Source organism: Protopterus annectens, chromosome 1.part2 (assembly GCF_019279795.1).
Source record: "Protopterus annectens isolate FY-2018-M chromosome 1.part2, PAN1.0, whole genome shotgun sequence".
Classification (NCBI taxonomy): Eukaryota; Metazoa; Chordata; order Ceratodontiformes; family Protopteridae; genus Protopterus; species Protopterus annectens.
Genome location: NC_056727.1, coordinates 1,003,468,079 through 1,003,484,213, shown reverse-complemented (window position 1 = coordinate 1,003,484,213; position 16,135 = coordinate 1,003,468,079). Strand labels below are relative to the sequence as shown.

At 37.8% G+C, this 16,135-nt stretch overlaps 1 protein-coding gene across 1 annotated transcript in view; it reads left to right on the top strand.

Annotated features, from left to right (window-relative positions):
- Window positions 1-16,135, top strand: part of RIMS3 (regulating synaptic membrane exocytosis 3) — a 1,682,810-nt gene that overhangs the window by 708,319 nt on the left and 958,356 nt on the right. The gene's annotated exons all lie outside the window — the stretch shown is intronic.

Sequence of the window (16,135 nt, the reverse complement as noted above, 5' to 3'; positions counted from 1 at the left end):
TAATGGGTTATAGCTGAACTGATAAACTATGGCATTAAAAAACTCCCGGCATGTCAGATTTGTTAAGGGTAGATCCTGCCTAATGTATCTGATAAATTTCTTTGAGATGGTAACACAACTGTGGACAGTGGTGTTGACTTCACAAAAGATGTCATAAGATACCACATGATAACATAATTAACAATCTAAATACTCTCCAAATTGATCTCTATGTAGTTAGGTGGATAGCAAATTGGCTAAGGGATATTACCCACACAGTGATGGTGGCAGTTTCATCCTCAAAGACAATGAAGGTGACCATTGTAGTCCTCTAGGGATCCATGCTGAGACCTTTTCCAATCTTCAAATCAAAAATTAGGTTCCCTGGTTGACCAAGTTTGTAAATGAGTGTAAACTGGGTGGCATCCTCAAATCCCCTTCTGATCTTAAAAAGCTACATCTCAAACTTATATATGTTAATAGTTCGTGAACAGAAAATGGGCTAAAAATAATTGCTGAAAAGTGCAATGTTGTCCCATTTGGTAAAAAAAAATGCCTTCATCCAGTTTATAACATAAACAACATCCCATGGCAAAATGAAGATATTATGAGAGACTCTGGGACATGGGTAGATAATTCCCTTTCCTCTGATCATCATGTTACAACAGTGGCTAGGAAGTCCTCCCATCTGGCACAGTTGATCACAAAGAGTGTCTCTACTAGATCCAAAGAAGTCCTTACTCATCCATATTTCCCACTGATCAGGCCCATTGCAGAATAGATTGCCCACTTTAGCAAGCATCTTGCAAGACATATCAAGCAGCTGGAGAGACCCCAAAGGTTTCTAACAAAAATGATCACTAGCCTAAAAGGCTGGGTGGGTGGTGGGGCTATCACTTTTGTCACTCCAGTTAGAGGGACAAGCTAGAAGCTAAATCCCTGAATTCAATGTCCTATAGACTTCTTAGGAATGATCTCAGTGTTGCTTTTTGAGGTATTTGTGCTCCAGAAGTCCAAGACATCTTACATCTCCACAAAATCAAAAAATCCAGTTATACTAGGACCAGAAATCTGAACTGACAAAGTCATCACACAATGTATATATATGTATATATATATATATATATATATATATATATATATGTGTGTGTGTATATTTACACAAACTTGGACACATCAATACACGTGCACCAGGGGTATTTCTTGATGCATGCAAATAATACAAAAAAAACAACAAAAGATAAAAAATTAACTTTTATGAAAGGGGAGGCAGGCAATACAGAACTATATATCTTTACATCTATATCTATATATCTACACACACATCACTCACCTCCTGCTATGCACATTAATGTACCGTTAGACTGTACAGTCAAAGGTACTTTCATTCTATTGTTTTGCAGGGGGATATGCACCCCCCATGCCTTCTGCACATTAAATATGCCAACTCTGAGATTGCACACCAGTGAGGAATTTCGCTAATTCCCTGTTCCTCACTGAACTGCGAATGCCTTGCACAATGTTGAACCCAAATGTTCGACTGACACTACCCATTAGCTGTAGTGTAGTCGATCAATTTGGGTTGGACATTCTGCCCACTTGGAAAATGCAAGTCAACCATATTCCATTCAACAGATGCAGTTTCCAAGTTGTGATGGTAAACTTATATATATATACATATATATATCTAACATATATATATATATTTATATGTATATATATACATATATATATATATATATATATATATATCTATCTATATATATATATATATATATATATATATATATCTATATATATATATATATATATATATGTATGCATACATACACAAACACACACATACACACACACACACACACACACACACACACACACACACATGCACACACACACAACATATTCACAAAATAATGAATATGAGAGTCCATCACATGAAACATATCCATTAGGCCAATCACTGAGTATAATGCCCCTTTTAGCATGTATCTGTCCAGACACATGCAACAAATGGAATACCCAGAGACAGAACTTACTAAAAAGATACAAGGCATAAACAACATGTCCTACGTGGACCGACTCAAAGCCCTGTTACTATACTTGGTATCATAGAGACTGCTAAGAGGTGACCTATGTCTGGCATAAAAGGCATCCTTCTGTCCATTACTGATGGATTTACTGCATGTCAGCAAGTCAAATGGCATCAGAAATATTCAGTCTGGGGATGAAAACTTCTTCTGCAACATAAACAGAATGGTTTGTGGGACAAGTATGTCTCACAGAAGATGCTACTACTGCTCTGCAACAGATTCCATATCCATGTAAAACAATGTTCATTCCTGTACATATTCAAACACAACTTGGATATATGGAACATATATCCCAAGACTGCCCCCTGTACTTCTAATGGAGAGAGACAGCCCCTAAATTCTTTATTCCATGCATGGGTCCCCTCACATTTTATATGGTATGATCCCCGTGATTCTCATAAGGGGTAATATATAATTGCAGATCATGAGATGGGTAAGGCCAGTCTATAAAGTAATGGAATAGGTTATTTTGAGCACAAAAATAGAACCTGGCTAGGCTTAAAATGGCCCACAATAGCAGGTAACCTACTATGAAGCTATAACAATGAGGTATACACATATACTTACAGTGGTGAAAGATAATGATGTCTTTGGAAAAAGGGATGAAAGAAACAGATCCCAACTAGACTAGGAAGGGTCAGTAAAACCGAAAGAAAGCCAATCAGTGTAAAAGAAAATATTAGCCTACAAAATATTGCAAATGGAACTAATTGCCATTATAGGAAGGTATTAAGATGAAAAAAAGGAATGTTAGATCCTGAAGAAGGTGTTAAAAAAAGAAAACAGGTTGCAGGCTGTGACTATAGATAATTCATTAGTTTCCATATTCCTTCTGTGTGAAATATTTTTGAAAGAAAAAAACAGAGATTCATATTCAAAGCCATTGATATGCAAGATGGATCATTGAAACAATGTGATTAAACATGTGACATGATTAGTTTGTTAGTTTGATTGACCCTGGTTATCTACTCTTTCCTTGTATTGATGGGAAAGAAATTGTCCAGTTTCTGTACTGTAAAGGATAGCATGGGCTACATATAGTTCAAAGAAGCATGAGTCATTGTACCTGCTTGCTGGAAACACAGCTCTCAAAAAAAAACACCATAATACTAAAGTTTCTAAAGGTGCACCTCGTTATGTCCTTCTTTATCCTGCTACTAAAATTAACAAACTTTGAGGACAAATAAAGGGAATATGTTTTGTTTTTTTTGTTTTTTTTTACTGAAATTGAGTTTTTTCCTATCACTGAGATTTGAGCAAACTATTGTTAGTGAACAGATAGGCCATGCCTCTAAACTGTTCTTAATTTTGAAAAAAGTCCCTGATTTTACCCCATATTTATATCCTGCCCCTTGAAAAATATTTGTTTTTCTATTAAATGAATAGAATTGCAGTTCATATTTCTTATACTTCAGATGATGCATGTTGATGCAAAACATATTTTTGTATTAACTAAGTGAATTGGAGCAATATTTAAAGAAATTTTCTTGGTTTAGAGCCTTTGTCATGTCACTATTTATGGCTTTGTTATGAATTCTTGAGCAAAGGCATTGACATGTCTATGCGATGTCACTGATTTTTCTTTAACCTACTGTCATTCAAAAAAAATGTTTTCTCAATTGTCCTACTATATACTGACCCATTTCTTATAAAATGACCAGACATTACCAGATGTTGTGGAAAATTCCTAAAATTACAGAAATCACAGACTAGCCGCTGTACTCATGTAGAACCAAAAACAAACCCGCAGACACTTGAGTGAGTTCACATTATGCAGGGCTGAGAAGAATTGATGGACATAAATAGATTACTTCTCACATGTAGATTAGTTGACTAAACAAAAGACAGTACTAGTCAATGGGCTATTGTGAATATAAAGTACTGTGAATAATATAACCAAGGAAACATTTAGTTTGGTACAGTAGCTGCAGATTTTCTTTTCTAGAATGTCACATATGCATCAATCTGTCAAATTAACCACTGGGGAATCTAACTGTGCAGAGCTCATTTTTAGGAAGTGCTTAGTGTAAAAGCTCTACATTTACATAGATTGCACAAGTACAGTAATTTCTAATGGGTCACACATGTCAAGAGGAATGTACACAGACAAACGAAAGACAATTATATGAAGCAGAAATTACAGATTACATTTTCTGCTGTAGTGCTGGCATATGTAAGAAAAAAATGCGGTATTCATCTTTTAATGGCAGTCAGCTGAGATTCCTAATATTCACAGTCATGGAACTTATTATTACAAAATTACAGCTGTCAACAGATACATGTTTGATAAAAGAAAATATAAAAAGGAAAGAGAGAAATAAAAGAATACTGATTTAGGATGACCTACATTTGCAGATTTACTCTACAAATAGATCGCTTTTCAGTTGTTTTTAATTCATTTGGCACCACATATTTTCTAATGGGAATGGCAGAATTTATTCAAAGTGACTACAAACTATTGTTCAAACAAGACACCACCATATCTGCTTTTGTTTATGCCTTGTTCGTTTTGAAGGTGGTGAAGAATCTGTGTTGTCTGGTGGAATGGATCATATAACTTATTATGCTTAATGAAGGACAAACCAAGCTAAGACGTAGTTTGTGTGGAAATTTTTGTTGAACAATCCTGACTTTTTTCACCTTGTTTTAAACTTCTAGCCATTCAGTTTTATTTAAGGTGGTTCGTCAATGTTTTGTGAATCTACATCCAGTGGATAGTTATGCTGTTATCAGATGATCCCAATTTCGACAAAATGTAGACTCAATATATAAGTGCAGAATGAGTGCATGTAGGAGCTTTGGCACAGTTATTGATTGGTCAGTCCTGGTTCTTGCTTTATTCACTTTATACAGATGATGACTTTATTTGCAGAATTAGACTTATTATGAACATTAGACAAGAAAGCTTGATCTAGTCACATTCTTAGATGTTTTATGCTGTTCACCACATCTTATATGTTACTATCTTTTGCTATTAAATTTAGTACCAAGCCAGTCAGAATTTGGAGCTTTGTCACTGAAGGATGCATTTGGCTTCAGATGTAATAATTAATTAATTAATTAATTTATTTTATTTTGCATTTGTTAACCAGAAAAGTCTGACTGGATTCATGTCCATTTTCAGCGTAGGCCCATGGAGAAAAACTCAAATTGACAAGTAACTAAGCATACATATAACAAGATAAGGCACACAAACAACATCAGCACATAGTAAACGTGCATTGAGATGCAGCTATACATGAAATAAATACATATATTGAAATAATAACATATATTGAGATACAGTTCTACATGAAATAACAGTTAGTTTAGGTTTATTATACAGTATAAGCCATATTAGGATATATCAGGATACACAAAGAGTCTTAGGTATATTTCCTGGCTGGAAATATACCTAAATATACATTAGATAGGACAATACTTGCCTGTTCATAAGCATTTTAAGCTATCTTGCATGATCAGCTGAGGTTTCCGTGTAGAGTTTATTGAGCAGAAGCAGATGGACTGAGAATATAGTTACAGATGTCTGTATGTATGTATTTATTTATTTACTGTTTGGTTACTGGGTAGGTGGACTGGTCCAGAGAACCTTTTCAGCAGTAACCTGATTAGAAAGCTACTAATAATGGTTCTATGTGTTACTCACAAAGGTGGAGAAATAAGGTGACTTGGTAACCTTTATAGAACTCTTGCAAATAAATCATATGGAATAACAATTTCATTTTCGTATCCAGCGACTTACCTCCTATCATATAATTAGAGAACCACCCTATATGTGGTTGTTTTATTCCAAGCTGCCGTACTCTGTAAATAAGGAGGTAATGGCCTTCTGTGTCAGTTGATTTAGAAAAGCCTAGAAGCATTGTCTTACCACCATGTCACTGTTAAACCTCTATGTGTAGGTGTTCTGAGTCTGATGCAAAGGGAGCAGTGCTAGTAGTTTACAGCAATTCGATACCATTCATGTATGTATGTATGTATGTATGTATGTATGTATGTATTATTGTATTTAGATTAAAAAGGCTAAGCATTTTATAAATTAAAAACATATTATGTTTGCAGGTTCTTAGGCTGCATTAAAACAAGTCTGAAGAATTCCCATTTAGGATGAAAGCACTTACTGTGATTTTTTTGAGTTTCTTAAGTATTGGTTCCATTTCCCTTTAGATTTGTTTCTGAAGTCTACACGTGTTTAAGTTATATTATCCAGCTTATGGCATGTTAGCCTTTAAGAAGCTTGACTATCATTATTCGCTTTGAATAGAGCCTAAGGGTTTGTGATCACACTTCCTTAACCTGTTATTTAATGTATTATTCTCATTTAAAAGCATTATTAATGATAATTAATAAATAATTAATTATTAATTATTTTTAGCATGAAATAGCCTCACTGTGTCAGTTTCTCTTGCTTTATGCTCCAGAGAAGACTGTTAAACAAAGTTGGGTCACCCACTATTGCGAAAGCAATCTAGAGGTCCGTCTTCAAGAGTCCATATGTCACTCAGAACAGAGAGAGCTCCTCCGGTATTTATAAACATATCTTGCTTTCCTACCAGATGTACTTCCTTGTTAACAATAGTTGTACCCAGTTTGAATTCTTTGTTTAGTTTAAACAATGCAGAATTCCGTTATATTCAGGGATATGATGAATTAAGAGATACATGATGGTATAATAATATCTATATAAGATATGTCCTACAGTACCATATGGGCAGCCCCATAAGCCCTTCTAACTGCAGTGTCCAATTCTGAGCTTGTTGTCAATGATCATCACATTGTATCCAACACAGTGGTCTTTTGTAGTAATAATCCCTCTGCTTTGTTGGCAAATTCAGTTCCATTTTCATGCAAAGTAGGACAGGAGAAGTGTGGAGTAGCAATGGAGGAGTGCCTGTAATGCTGGAAGAAATTAGAAGAGGTAGGATGGTGAGTTAGTTAATTGTGAACATAGAAAATAAAGGGTACTGTGGTAAAAAATGGTATAATTTCTTCCTTCTTTACGGATGGTTTGAGACGTCTACACTTCCTTCTTCCGGTTCTCTGAGTAGGTAGAAGGAGAAACAGAAGTGAAACTTATTATAGGAAACTATAGTGCTACATTTGACCAAGGCATGACTAGGGTATTTGGGAATAATTTCCGTAATGACCTGAGAGACATCTTAAAGACATTTGGAGGAATCTATGCCCAAACAGAAAAGAGTTCAAAAGAAATAGATTAACATGCACCAGATATTTGGGCAGGTTTCTATGAAGATAGCAGGCTATTAGGGCAGTCAAGGAAGTGACAACAGAAAATATGGTGACCTCTGATCATAGTCTAGTGTTTCTGGTGCTAAGACTATAATGGTTGTCAGAAACCAGAGCAGTGTATAAGTAGAGAAGTTACAAGCAGAGAAGAGAATATCAGAAAGCACTCAGAATGATGGAAAACTAATTTTTAGAAGAAAACCAAACAAAGGGGAACTTTTGAACAAAGCCTTATATTGCAGAGTGAGAGTGGCTGTGACAGGAATAAGCATATACATCAACTGGGGAAAATGAGGATATGCTGTTTATTCAAAGGAAACTGACAGGGAGAAAAGAGAATCAAAATGGCTGCCTGTCTCTATAATTCACTCAGTCTTGTCATGCTAATTAAAATTATATTTTGGTGAGTAAAAAGGAAATATGAAACAATGATAACTGAGCGTGCAAAATGTACACTCTTGGGAAACTGGCTGAAGAATGGAAATTGCTGAAATAGTGACTGTGGGTGCAGAAATCTGCAGGGATGACAATCAAAATGAAAGATGCTTATATTAATACACAGCATGCCCCTTTACAAGCTTTTTCCTCACCTGCATTCCAGATCCTAAGGTCATTACTAAAATGAGGGTACAATATTAACAAGTTAGTTCTGGGTGTGTGATTTGACAGGAGAAGTAGACATATGCATTGTTTAGGGCTGTAAACAATTCAAAGGCTGATGGAAACAGACTTAGGAGGAAGGAATAAAATATTTGGTAAGACACTGTTTTTCTGTAGAAATATTGTCTCTGCAGAATAAGATACTCAAGGAATGGCCAGTCAAGGAGAGAAAACCGTTCATCCTGATAATGACTTCAGTACTACAAACAAGGGTAGGGCCATCTGGAAAGGTGAAAGTACCTTACAGGATAAGCTCTTTATGGAGGAATTGCTGATCCCGGTTAGGAAAATGATTATGGTCTAGTGCAGTGGAACTTGGGAGAAGTAGCCTTCTTCAAACTGGAAACTAAGTGATCACAGATGGTAAATATGTGAATCTGTCCTCACATATTTATCGGTATGATTTAAACTGCAGTTAGAATGAAAGGCAGTAGCAAAATGGGAAGCTATGCATAATCTTGGAAGGATGAAGGGCTCCCTATTATTTTAGCAAATGCAATGAACTGCGAACGCTGTTTATTCGAATGTCATTATGCGAAATAGCAAAATACCGAAGGCATGGACCAGTGATTTTTTTCGTAGGGATTTTTTTTTTTTACGGATCAGCAATTTTTTTCCCTGGGGAAAAAATCATTGATCCTTGTGTTCGACATTTTGGGTTTGTAGGTCGATTATATAGCATTCACAGTTCATTGTGTTCGCTTATATAATATAGACCCGGATGGAGGGGGTTTGGGGATAAAGCTTTAATACACTGGCAGGCCTTTTTGTTAAGTGGCTTGGGGTATCTGTTGTGTTCTTCAGACATGTAGGCCCCTCATGGACATTCATAAGTTGTTCCTATGCTGGTTCAAATTTTTGAATGCTATATTAATTGAAATGGTAGTTTTCATGATAGCATTAACATAAAAACAAAACAAAAAAAAAAAAAAGTAAAAACTTCAGTTTCTTTTCCCCAAATTGACTATGATGCATTTCTTACCATTGAAATTGGGTGGGTGGCAGGGTACTGTTATTCATAGGTTCATAGGTAGATACTAGGCTATCTGCCCTAAGGCATTTATAAGCCTTGCCAGAGTGTATTTGGCTTCCACCTCCCTATTAGATTAGCCTACTGTGCCTCTGTAAAGTAGGTCACAGAAGGTACCCTTTTAAGATTAGTTTACTGTGCCTTTGTCTAGCAGGGACACAGAAGAGATCCCAGGGGTGAATTTGCGATTTCCCATCCACGCGTCCAGATTTTGCTTGAAGAGGGTCAGCGAGGGGATATGCCTAACATGAATTGGGATTCTATTCCAGAGTGAGGGGAGCCTCTGGGAAATGAATCTGTTCTTCAAGCATGTCCTATTTATTTTTGTGCTGAGGTTTAGGTCCCTGGAGCATGTAGCTCTAAGGGACTTGGATTTTTTGAGGAGGAGCATGTCCATTAATTCTGGGTTTGACATGGCTTTGTACATCAGGCATAGATCACCTCTGAGTAGGCGGTAAGCAACTGAGTAGAGCTGGAGTTTCTTTAGTTGAGCTGCATAGGACATCTGTTTGTAGCCCATGATCCTCTTGGTGAGGTACTTTTGGGGTCTCTCCAGTTGCTGCAGGTGTCAGGTAAGGTACATCCCAAAAGGGGCATTGTATTCAATTATGGGCCTGATGAGTGATGAGTAGAGGGCCACAATGACCTCTCTTGATCTAGATGCGAACCCTTTTGTGATAAGGTGGGCTGTATAGAAGGTCTTTCTAACCATTTTGGCAACGTGATTATCAAAGGAGAGATTACTATCTATGTTGGTCCCCAAATCTCTAATTACTTCTTCCGTACTTAATGGATTACCACCTATGTGGTAATTTGTGGGCACCTTGTTTTTTCCCAAAGGGGATGACTATGCACTTTTTAGCATTTAGCTTGAGGCCGTGGCTCTGGCACCAAGCATCCGTCTCTGTGAGACCCTTTTGGAGGATGCTTGTGTCAGCTGGAGATTCAATTATGGCTCCCAGTTTGCAGTCATCTGCAAACTTTGTCAGCCATAATCCCCCCGTGTTAGCCTGAACCTCAGAGAAGTATATACCGAACAAGAGAGGTCCCAGAACTGAGCCCTGTGGGCCGCCACTTGTAACTGGTTTGGATTCGGACATGACACCTGCGATTATGACCATGTGGGTTCTATCTCTGAGCCAGTTTGCAACCCATCTTGTGATATAGGGGTTGATATTTAAGCTGGTAAACTTATTTATGATGCCCGAGTGGGGTATTGTGTCGAAAGTTTTTGCGACGTCCAGGTAGGCTGTGTGGACTACCTTGCCCTCATCTATGGCTTTGGTATCTGTTTCAAAGAAATCAACTAGGTTTAAGAGGCAAGATCTGCCCTTAACAAAGCCGAATTGGGTAGGGTCCAGTGTCTGGAGGCTGGGAGGTTGGCATAATGGTTAAGGTGCTTACCTTAGAAACACAAGGTGCAGGGTTTGATTCTGACATAGGGTAATTAGCTAGGCTTAAAATGGCCCATAAGGGCAGTTAACCTAGTACTAACCTATGAACCTATGAACCAATGTCTTTCTTTAAGAGTTCCATGATAATACACTCCATAGCTTTACAGACCAGACTAGTCAGGCTTATGGGGCAATAGGTTCTGGGGTCCGTTGTGGCACCACCTTTGTGGAGTGGGACCTGCAGCTGTACACCATTCTTTGGGTATATATCCTGTAGTAAGGCTAAGTTTGAACAGTGACTTAATGTGAGGGTTCAGTTCTTCTTGGAGCTTGTGTAAGACACAGCCTGGGACACCGTCCTGTCCCATAGATGCTGTGTTTTTTGCTTTGGAGAGGGCAGCTTTCACCTGTGCATCTGTGATATCAGGGAGGTTACATTCAGTTGGGATAGGCATTTGCTCCTTTGGGGGGGAGAAGTTTTCGCTGAATCTGTCTGCCAGGATGTTGGCTATGTCTGTAGGTTCGGTATATTTTGTACCGTTATGCAACAATTCAGAGCATATCTGGGAGTTTCCGCCCATGTTCCTGACATAACTAAAGAAGGCCTTGTGATTATCTTTAGTGTCTAGGGCAATTTTTCTTTCGAAGCTGGCCTTTGATGATTTTATGAGGGATCGAAGTTTCTTGCTAATACTGATCAGAGATGCCTTCCCTTTTTGGGATTTTGCTCTATCATGTAGTAGCTTCCTCCTTCTGTTGTATAGCTTATTTATGGCCGGGGTCCACCAGAGCGGTCTCCTGTTTTTGGAGGAGTGAGTCTTGGTTTTATTTGGGATAGCATGATCCATGCATTCCTGCAGGTGCTCATAGAATGCATTTGTAAAGGATTCTGCGGATTGGGCTGTATTATCCTGTGGCCCAGGGGCTTTGAAGGATTCCACCTCAGTCTTGAGAAGTGCAAAGTTGGCTTTTGAGAAATTCTTTACAGTGATTTCCTTGGCTGGGGGTGGGAACGTGATATGTGTTGTACCAGGAGTGTGTTTTATTTTCTTTAGCAATGCCATTTCAATAACAAATATGGTTGTATTACCAGGTTTGCAGTTATCTGCATAGTTAGTAAACCAGAGTTCTTTCCTACCCTGATATCAGTAAAACAAGAGTATGAGCTTTAATACTGAGCCCTGTGGGATGCCAGTATTCACTTCACAGTGACTGACAAAAGCCACTCTGTTACTTAACCACTGTTTGACACACTGAGGAGTCAGAGGAGTGTCTAACCTCCAAGGAAATAGTCCAACATTGAGGTGTGTTATTCTTTATTATAATGAGCCACACACAATCTAAAGTCTGATATCACAAATCAGTCCATTGTTAACCTATTAAAATACAAATCCTGACCAAACTTCCACTCTGACACTACTCATTTGTTGAGCCCCTTATTCTGCACTTTAAAATTTCACAGTTCACTCAACATAGTTATACTGCCATTCACCACAACTAAGTAAGTATCCTCAAATTGGGCTAAAGAATTCACAAACACCACCCTTTAAGATTTCAAATATAAACTAACCTCACCAGTAAAATCATCACCTTACCAACGCTTTGGGCAAGGACTTCACCACCCTCATGCAAGTAAAGGTGAACTTTAACTAACATTCTTTAATGAAGAAAAGTGAGTCTAGGATAAATTAAACAATAGAATAAGCCCATCAAATACATTTAAAAAATCAAAGTACATCAATGTAACAATATTTTCTATACTGCTCCTGGCTCTGTGGCAGAGTGGGATAAAGCCTTGACTGTACCCTAGTCAATATTTGTTCAGATAGCTGCAGAGACTCCGCCAAGGAGGGTAGGAGGAAGCAGATAACATCCACTCTGCCATCCTCACTGCATTAGTGTCATCTGTAAGAGTGCAGGTGTATCATCCTTGCACTAAGCACAGCTGGCAGGTTGCTGATACTTTTGTGGCATGCAGGCACCATCAGTGAAGCAGCAGTTGTGTAAATGCACAAGATGCCAAAGGTCCTGTGACAGGCCATTCTACAGGTCTGGCATAATGGCCTGCACCCTAGCACCTTACTCTAACCTTCATCAGGGAATGAATGGACTAGAGCAGTGGTCTCCAACCTTTTTTACACCATGGACCAGTTTCAGGTAAGACAATTTTCCAGTAACCAGCCATCACTTGTGCATAATAAGCAATCAGTAATGCCCAATAGGGTGTGTGTTAGGGCCACATTTATTGTATTAAACTTATGAGCAATATCGTTGTATATTATATCGTCAAAGGTCATAACAAACTCCTTGTAGTTTGTAAGTACTGTGGGGTCCTCATCTAAAGCATCTGTAATCCCCTCAGAAATGATACAGACCCGAAAAGCACGATCTTCCTTTAACAAACCCATTCCATGGAAGGACAAAGAGTAGCAAACCCCCTGTAGCTCACTAAATGAACTCCATTTTTACTTGCTGTATCAGTTTGCTTAATATGTGCATAATACCTAAAGGTGTACAATTATTAAGATTTAAACTGACACTTCTTTCTGAATCAGGACCTCTACTGCTTTTCACTATAGTTATAGAATACATCTTGTGTTAGGAACTTGATAAAGATGTCAGTAAAGATTTAATAACCCTTAAATATGGTTATGTGGAGCCACTGGCTCCACCTAAAGAACTCACCACTGCCAGAACCTGAAACAACTAGAGTGGCTAGAACTGGCCAGCTTTATTCAATTCAATTAACTCTTAATAGCGCCCAAAATTCTATACCACCCTGAGGATACCCCCTCATGTACAAATATTATTAAGCCATATAGCAACTTGAGATCCCTACGATCAGCTAACAAACTACTGGTCCAAACCCACAAAGCTAACAACTCTGCTGGTGAATCCCTGTTTGCCAGCTTTGTTGGCAAAACCTAGAATTCGTTGCCAAACTATATAATCCTACAATGCTCCAAAAGTCTCTTCAAAAAAACCTCAAACAGTATCTCAAAGTGAACTGGCTTTGCCCATGTACCAACCCTGATTAACTTATAAACTGAAAGCATAATCTGTAAATATCATAACATGCAACTATATCACCAAGGTCTATATCCAGTCTGATGTCTCTTGCTTTTAATTGTTTATGTCCATGAGAATTATGAGTCCCTACTAGGGAACAATACTACACCATTGTACATAATCACTTTGTTTTATATTTTCTAATGTTATCTAACTTCTTGTGCAATCTATGTAATTCTGCCTATTTGGAGCTTTTCTACCTGGGCCTCCGCTGAAAATGGACGTGCATCCAGTCGGACTATCCCAGTAAACAAATGTAGAATAAATAAAATAAATAAATAAAGGGAGCCTTGATAAAATATAGGAAGCTCCCAGGTATGTTGACCAGATCGGTGGTTGCAGTGTTCTAATTTTGTAGGGCAGTTGCAATCATGGTGTCAGAAATGTATGGTGACTTGGTCTCTCTGAATCCATAAGTGTAGCTCCTATAATTTTGGGGTGCTATTTTAATACTGTTAAAAAACATGTCTGTCAGAATGTTTAGCATTTCTTTGCATTTATTTGCAGTAGTGTATTCTTTTGTTCACCATTAGGACATTACATTCTTGGCTGCTTCCATAGAATTTCCTGCTGTAACTGTAGAAAATCTTATTACATTCATCTTTATTGACTCAAATTATTTGTTTTATCTTGCATGTAGGTGTACTGAAGTACAGGCTTTTCTTTTCAACAATAATAATAAAATAGGTAATGATCCAAACAAAAACAATAAAGATACAGTTAACAGAACACTATTGGGCTAGGTGAACAATCAATTAAAATAAATCAGAGAGCTTAGTATTTTTCTATTTTGATGATATTTAATGAGACTATTAAGGGCACCATGAGTATAAACCTGCTAAGAGTTATAAACAGAATACAATGACATCTATATTTATATTCTAACGTCTGAGCAGTTGCACTTGTTGCTTTACTAGATACATAACTTACTTTGTCTTACAAATGTGCACTTGACAAACATTGCATGGACAGGACTTCAAGAGCAAGGTCTTGTGATGAAGAAGTCCTTGTAGGTCGTTATTGAATGGAGACAGGTACAGTGATAGTTAATGGTTCATGTGATTTGATCTTCCTACTGTATTGATTGGTGTTGATCAGACAGGACAGTGGCCTGCAGTGGTGAAGACTGAACATCTTGCAGATCAAGGTAGAGGTAAGGAAGGTGACTCTGAGCTTGACTGGCAGCCATCTAACTTTGTTGATAATGAGACAATAGTGTTACCTCCTATGACCCAGAGACATAAATTAAGAGACATACTCCTGTCTAATCTGCAGGGTTTTAAAAAGTTGCATGTAGATGCAGAAGACATAATTAGCAGGGTGTATTCAATGTTGGGGATTAGAACTCCTTTATCAATAAAATGCTTAGTATATCTGCTTATCGCATCATTGACTTCATAATAACAGCTTAACATTGCTAACATTGTGCCCAGATCTTTATGCATGTGTTTCAATATGTTTAGTGCAGGGGTAAGTCTGATTCCCAGATATTTATAGCCTTGAATGCTTTCAAGTGAATATCCATGTTGTTCTAAGAGCTTCCATTCCTCTTTGCACATAGGAATTTAGGAATTGCCAAAGGCCTTGCTTTTGCTTTGTCAAGACTGACTTTAAGTCCTAGGTGTACAAATGCCTATCAAGGATAAATGACCTATGAAGCTGTTGGTAAGGAATTTGCAGGCTCTCAGATGACTACATCATTTATATATTGCAGCATGTTTCTGTATGCCAGGGATATGATGGAGGCAGTTGATATGTAATGTGCATAAGAGGTGACCAGAACTGAGTCATGTGGAAACTTTATCCTTATAGACTAGAATGACGACTAGCTCTGATCAAAGGATATTCTGAAGTATATATGCTGCAAGTGTTCTGTCAATTAGACTAGAGAGGAAGGGTAGAGGCTGTATAATTTAAGTATTAAAAATAAGTGTCATTAGTCCATGCAGTCAAAGATATTAAAAAGATCAATAAATACAGTGAGGTTCCTGCCATCTGTATTTAAAGATTGTTAATATGATGAAGAAAACAGCAAGGCTGGTGCTGTATCCTTTTCAAAGGCCATATTGATGTCTAAAAGACTAATTACAGTAAGTATCTAAAGTTGTGTAACTGAAGCATTGTCCACATTTTTGGTCAATGGAAGATAATGGCTGGACTGGCCTGAAAACATCTAGTTAGGTGATGGTGCATGACTTTGGGATACATATAATGTTTGCATTTTCCCAGAGGCAAAGAGTGGAAGAGATAAATAATATGCCATAGAGAGCTGGAAATGAGGGTATTGCATGCCTGAAAAGCATGGGACAGTGACCTCTGAGGTTGTCATCTTACAGCTGGGGACTTTCCTGAGCCAGTCTATTTAAGGCGACTTTGGAGACAGTGAGGCTGACTATATAATCAAAAAGTCTGCTGTAATGTCAAGAGGGGGGCATGCAGTTATGTTGCTATCACCTGAAAAGTGCAATACTTTCTAAATGATTATTGGCTATCATCTTGGGCTCTGTTTGGGGTTTCACCATTAGCACTTATGGAGTTAGTCTGGCTAGGATATGCTTTCCAGGTGTTATTTATTTGTTTTCAAAATTCCTTGGTATTGCCCAGGTGAGAGTATTGGCACTGTTTTAAGAAGTGGGCCTTGGCTTTATTGTCCACTGAGTTCTGAG